This window comes from Empidonax traillii, unplaced genomic scaffold (genome assembly GCF_003031625.1).
Source record: "Empidonax traillii isolate 1590-97213 ecotype Southwest subspecies unplaced genomic scaffold, ASM303162v1 scaffold1796:size137566, whole genome shotgun sequence".
Lineage (NCBI taxonomy): Eukaryota > Metazoa > Chordata > Aves > Passeriformes > Tyrannidae > Empidonax > Empidonax traillii.
Genome location: NW_020956989.1, coordinates 76,656 through 83,471, shown reverse-complemented (window position 1 = coordinate 83,471; position 6,816 = coordinate 76,656). Strand labels below are relative to the sequence as shown.

The following is a 6,816-nucleotide window of genomic DNA, read 5'->3' as shown; positions in this document are numbered from 1 at the left end:
TCTCCAGGGGCCTTTTCCAGAGAGAGGGAACTGCACTAGAAGGACCATCACCCTGACCCAGGAGGGCACATTTTACTTCCCTGAGTGCCTGGTGCTTTTTTAGGAAGTTCTTCTCAATGGTGCCCAGTGTGAGAACAAGAGTCAAGTGTCCACTGTGCCAGTTGGAGCCAGGAAAGGATGAAAGCTCTTTCTGTTCCAAGAGATTTTATGATAAATTTAGCACCAGCAGAGCTGAAGTAGCTCAGCTGGGAGAGCGTTAGACTGAAGATCTAAAGGTCCCTGGTTCAATCCCGGGCTTCAGCAGGCTTTTCCTGCCCTTTTGGGTGCCCAGGGCTGGAATTCCAGGACAACAGAGACAAGGACAGGCACCAGAGAGGCCAGGAAAGGGCCAGGAGGAGGATGAAGGGCCTGGAGCATCTCTCCAGTGAGGAGCTGGGACTGGTTGCCCTGAGAGATGGACTTCCCGTTCTTTGACACATTCCAAAGCCACCTGGATGTGATCCTGGACAAGTGGAGGTGTTCCTGCCTGAGCAGGGGTTTAGCCCAGCTGATCTCCATGAGGTCCCTTCTGACCTTGACACAGTTTTACAGTTCAAAGACATCAGCAAAATAGTGATATAAAAGGGTTTGTCTTCAGTTCCTTCAACTGTTTTTTTTCCCAGTCCTGTGTCCTGGACTGCCCCGAGAAGAGGTAGGAAGTTTGACCGCCAGCTGTTTGGCCGTGCAGGAAATCAAACCTTTTATTTGGCATAAGAAATAATACCCTGTAGAAAGAGTTCATTTTAATCTGAATCACAGCTGACCTTGAAACGAGGCCTCTCCCAAAAATGTGCCCTTTTCCAGGTTGTCCTGATGTGCCTGCCTGCTCCTCACAGGGTGAGGGGTCCACATGTCAGAGCTGAAGTAGCTCAGCTGGGAGATTGTTGAACTGAAGAGCTAAAGGTCCCTGGTTCAACCCTGGCATTCAGCAGCGTTTTGGGAGTTGGACTTGATGATTCATCCCTGGAGGTGTCCAAGGAATGACTGGAGGTGGCACTCAGTGCTCTGGGCTGCTTGACAAGGTGCTGATGAGTCAAAGCTTGGACTTGATGTCCTCGGAGGTCTTTTCCAACCTAAAAGATTCTGTGATATCCTTTTGGGTCTCTTCCAGCTCAGGATATTCTCCAATTCCATGATTTTTAATGAATCTTAATGTCCTTCCCTGAACCTTCCCAATCTTTTACCTTTTTAAAATTAAAATTATTCAATGTGCCGATACTCCAAAGAGTTCTAAACTGAGTAACTGTGCTTTGTCTTTGCTTCTCTGACCCTTTCTGACTAATTCCTGATCCATGGAGACCTTCAGGCAAACAGCAGAGACAAAACACAAGTTACTAGTTTTCAAAATTAAAGAAAATGAGAAGCGAAGCTTTGACTCCCAGTTTCTCAAGGTCATCATCCAATCTCTTTTCCACAGCAGAGCAGAGACTCTTCTTTCCACCTTTCACTCGGGTGGTGCTCTGGACATCAAATTCTCACATCCTGCAGCACTTCCAGGAGATGAATTCCCCGAGCAGGACGTGAATGATAAGTCAACGACACCATCATCACCTGCCTGAGCCTTGAAGGGACACCGTGTCCCGATGGGAAAATGCCTCTGCCAAGGGCCATCACCCAAATATAACACCACAAAGGGAACAGCTGCTCACCCAGGAGCAGGCACACCCTCAGGCAGCATCTTCTGGCCCGAGGATGCACCGGGTTAAATTAGCCTTTTATTCCTCACTGTCTTGGCCTGGATCTAAATTGGGCCCCCAAATTGGATCAAAGTAGGTCACAACTCCTGCAGGATTAAATTATGTCACACTGGGGCTGCCTTGGGCCTCGTTTTGTCATGGAAACAGATCTGGTTGTAAAAACGGCATCCCTGGCATTGCCCTCAGGTTTGAGAGGGGTTTCCACACCCCGACTGTGTAAACTGCTGTTTATGTGCTCTGACCTCATTAACCCACCGCAGAGATGAAGGTGGAGCCCCAGGGCAGAGGGAAATGTGATGCCAGAGACACTGATCCTGAGTCAGAGAGTGACAGGATGGCACAGAGAGCAGGAGAGTGGCACAGGGAGCAGGAAGGTGGCACAGGAAGCATCAGGGTGACACAGGGAGCAGCAGGGTGGCACAGGGAGAAGGAGAATGGCACAGGGAGCAAAAGGATAGCACAGGCCCAGCATTCCAGCAGCTCTGCTGAACAGTGTTCTGACCTGGTTCCACAGTCCTGGTTTAACAGGTGTGCTGGAAATGGGAATGAGGCCAGTGCTGGGGCTTGTTTGATGCTCAGTGCCCATCCACAGGGTCTAAATGGGCCAACCTGTGTCCTCCCAGACAATGGCCAGGCACAGTTCAGGGGATAACAGGGCCAGGAACTATTCCTGAGAGGTGGTTTGGACATAATAGATCTATTTATGAAGAAAGGTGGAGATAGGTGGGGGTGTTCACCTGGAAAAGGCTCCAGGGACAGCTTAGAGCCCCTTCCAGTGCCTAAAGGAGCTCCAGGAGAGCTGGAGAGGGATTGGGACAAGGGATAAAGGGATGGGACAAGGGGGAATGGCTTCCCACTGCCAGAGGGCAGGGTTAGGTGGGATATTGGGAAGAAACTCTTCCCTGGGATGGAGGTGAGGCCCTGGCACAGGTTGCCCAGAGAAGCTGTGGCTTCTCTGGAAGTGTCCCAGGCCAGGTTGGACGGGGCTTGGAGCAACCTGGGCTGGTGGAAGGTGTCCCTGCCCACGGCAGGGGGGTTGGAAATACATGATTTTTAAGGTCCCTTCCAACCCAAACCATTCTGTGAATTTCTGATTCTATGATTTCTGTTCAGTCAGGGAGGGGAAGAGCTTTTTAGCACAGATGTTCTCGTGGAGGTGCCAGTGACATCTGGGCTTGGTCACCTCTAAAACTCCAGCCCGAGGAGGCAACTGCAATGAAATTCCTTTGGAATCCCAACCAGCAGTGGGAAAGCAGAGGAAAGGACCCCACTGGTGTCAGTCAGGCCCCATGTTCACACTGCAGGACACAAAGAACCCCCCAGAGACCATCCCAGAGGGGCTGGGAGCAGCTTATTTCCCTCCTCCTCCTCCTCCCAACAACCTCGTCCCCTCCTGGCTGAAACAGCTTTGGCTCAACCCTCAGTGCCAAAAGCTGCCAAGTTTCCCCGAGTTTGGCTCAGAGAAGAGTTAAACCTGTCCCAAAGAAGGGTTAAACCTGCCCTAAGGAAGGGTTAAGCCTGTCCTAAGGAAGGGTTAAGCCTGCCCCGCGCTCCCGGGGAGCTGCGAGGGCAGGGTGAGGATGAATAAGTGCGCTGGGTGGGCGGCAGGAGCGGGGGCGGCAGCGCCTCCCGCAGCCCCCAAACCGCACACTCAGCTCCCTCCACATCCATCAGTCAGCTCCTGGCAGGTCCCAGGAACCGCCTTTTCCCCCGAGTACCTGAGCCCGCAGCTCTCCCCTCACAGACGCAGTGCCCTTCAGTTGGGATTTTATTCCTTTTTATTCCCTTTATTCCAGTGGTTTCTGCCTTTTTTTTGTTTTTTTCTTTGAGTTCTTTCAGTCATGATTCGCTGCTGCTGCTGCTGCCCTTCTCCTCCATCCCTCTGAGCACCACTTTTCCCACCAAGAGCTCTGGCAGGGATTGATCCACGCACAGGGATCGATCCACGCGTGGGGATGGATCCACGCACATCCTCCCCTGAGCACACAAAGCCGGAGCTGTGTTTCACTGCCGGGGAGATGCAGGAGAAAGATCAGGCAGATAAAAGGATGGGAATCTCTCAGCAGGGTGCTTAAAATGCTTTCCTGAGGGAAAAAACCAAACCAAACCAAAACACCAAAACAAACAAAAACAAAATAGAAAACCCGAAACAAAACACCAAAAAAAAACCACAAAATAACAAACCCACAAACAAGCAAAACCCACAAAACAAACGAAACCCCTCAAACAAATCGAAACACTGAAAAGCCACAAGCAAAACCCACAAAACAAAAAAAGCCAAGAAATAAAATACCAAAAAACCTCCAAAACCCCCAAAACCTAACCAACCAATCAGAAAAAACAACAAAACCTTCCCAAAACTCGAAAAAAACACCAAAAACCAAAACAAAATGAAACAAAAAACAGAATAAAAAACCCCCAACCCACACCCAACCAACCAATTAATCAAAAAAACCCACCAAAAACCTAAAAAAAAAAAATCCCCCACAAAAAAAATAAGCCCCAAACCAAAACATCCCCCCCAACCAACCAAACACACACACACATAAACCCTAAATGCCAGGAAATTTAGATTTTACTGATTTTTTCTGTCATAATGTTCATTCCCACGGGGTGTGTTTGTCGCTGTTTTGTTTTTCAGAGGATCACAGAACGGTCTGAGTTGGAAGGGACTTGGAATATCCCCTAATTCCAACCCCCTGGCCATGGGTAGGGACACCTTCCACCAAGCCAGGCTGCTCCAGCTTATTTTAATACACGGGCTGATCTGCTTCGTCCCTCGCTCTGCCAATGCCTGGCACGAGGAGAAGGCAATTTTATTTTTTTTTTTTTTTATCCTCACCTCTCAGTTCCAACCCTCAGAAAATCGGGACAAGCCCTCTGGAACCCTCTAGGATCTGACAGCAGAGGGTGGAGGCAGCAGCGCAGCCAGACAAAAAAAAAAAAAGGCTTCGCCAGCCCTGAAGATTAATTTCCTAAATTACATGGCAGCTACGAGAGAGGAGGGAAGGAAAGGATTATTATCTGCATGCCCTGGGAGAAATAATCCTGCCTTAACCACTCCAGGCTTAAGGACATTAAGCAGGGTTTGTGCTGCAGGGCTGAGCTCTCAGGGGTGGAGCACAGGAACACAGAGCTCCTGTGGGGCTCTGAAGGTGACAAAGGGCCCAGATTGGGATGGGAACCTCCCATATTTGCATTAAGAGGTGTATCCCACACTCCTTCCGTCGGTGGGATGCAGGAGGTGCCATCCAGAGCCTCTGAGGGCAGGAATAGGCTCAGCTTTTCTCATCCCAGCTGAGGAGGTGAAGTCGAGGTTGACCTCGTGGCAGGTGAAGGCTGAGTGGCACCAATTAATCCTGTGGACTTCAGAGGGATCCTGGGATAACCAAAGGCTTCACTGATGAGAAATCCTACCCCAAGGATCCTCGGGAAGCAGCCCATGACCCAGGAGCTGCCCCTCCACGGAGGAGTCCTGCTGTTCCTAAGAGCTCAGCTGAGCCAAAAGCTGAGCTTAGAGTTGCAAATCCATCCCTGCCTGCCCTAAAGTTGGAGTTGTGGGGATATTGTGAAGGGCATGGGGCCCTTTTTCACCTGATGAACGTGATGTGACTTATCCAGTGCAACTGTGACCTGGGGTTGGAGCTCTTCTACCACGGAGACAGGCTGGGAGAGCTGGGAATGTTCACCTGGAGAAGAGAAGGCTCAAGGGAGACCTGAGAGCCCCTTGCAGGGCCTAAAGGGGCTCCAGGAGAGCTGGAGAGGGACTGGGGACAAGGGATGGAGGGACAGGACACAGGGAATGGCTTCCCACTGCCAGAGGGCAGGGTTAGATGGGATACTGGAAAAGAATTCTTGGTTGTGAGGGTGGTGAGGCCCTGGATCATGTTTTCCAAAGAAGCTGTGGCTGTCCCATCCCTGGAAATGTTCCAGGCCAGGTTGGATGGTGCTTGGAGCACTGGGCTAGTGGAAGGTGTCCCTGCCCATGGCAGGGGGGTTGGAATTCCATGATCTTTCTGTTCCCTTCCAACCCAGACCATTCCATGCCTCTATGACTCACTCTGTATGAAGATCAGGGCAGACCTTCAATTGAGGCCATCCAGAAAAAACCAACCAACCAACCAAACAAACAAAAAACGCTGGAAAATTTTGAGTTAGGATTTATCTCACCATCTAAACTGTGCCTTAAAATGGGGTATGGAGGTGTGCCATGAAAAAAAAAAAATCTTAAAAAAAATCATTAAAAAGGAAAAAGACAAAAATTCCTCTCTCAGACGAATCAGCTGTCCAAGATTTGCTCTGAACACCAAATGCTAAAACTGGAGAATGACAATAGATGTTTTTGGGTTCGGCTCAGTTCCTCAGAGGTACCAAAGTGAAAAAAAAAAAACAACCAAACCACCTTGGAAGGCTCGTGGCTTTAGGGTGTGTGGCTGATTAATTAAATGCAATTTAGGTCGTTGTTTGGGCTGTTAACTTTTAGGGCCAACGGGCTTTGAACAGCAAAACCTGATTTTATTTGTGACTTCGGGGGTGGGGGCTGGTGGGGGTAAAAAAAGGAGAGAACACGAAGCTCTGCTCGTTCCATGTGGAAGGAGGCTATTTAAATATGCAAATTGTGCTCGGAAGAGCAGAGAGAAGTAGGATTTTGGAGCTTCCTGCTGTCGTTCAGGACATATGGAGGGTTTTATTCCCCTGCCCAAGGTGGGATTTAGGATGGGGAAAGAGTTAACACATCTCTGTCGGGTTTTGGGAGCACCCAGGAGGGAGCAGAGCCTGAAAGTCCACGCAGGAGGGTGGGTGGATTTCAGTTTGGTTCCCAACGAGTATTTACAGCCCAGAAAACACCCTTGGCAAAACTCTGCAAATCCAGGAAAGTAGTTCATGTAAAAAGTATAAGGATCCAGCAGAGGAGTGAATTTAATTGCTGTATAAGATGTGAGGCTTTGAACTACACTTAGATCATCATTTTAAGCTACTTGACTTGTGCCACGTGGGTTGAAAATTTCTCTTGTGCTTCGGAAATTCAACTTGGTCTTCTAATCCCTCGTTCCAAGCAACTGGAAGTGTCTAGAGGAAC

The 6,816-nt window shown here is 49.5% G+C and overlaps 1 non-coding gene across 1 annotated transcript; it reads left to right on the top strand.

Moving 5' to 3' along the window:
• Positions 1-230: 230 nt before the first annotated feature.
• On the top strand, positions 231-303 carry TRNAF-GAA. Its single transcript has one exon. It is a non-coding gene; the product is annotated as a tRNA-Phe (tRNA).
• Positions 304-6,816: the final 6,513 nt, after the last annotated feature.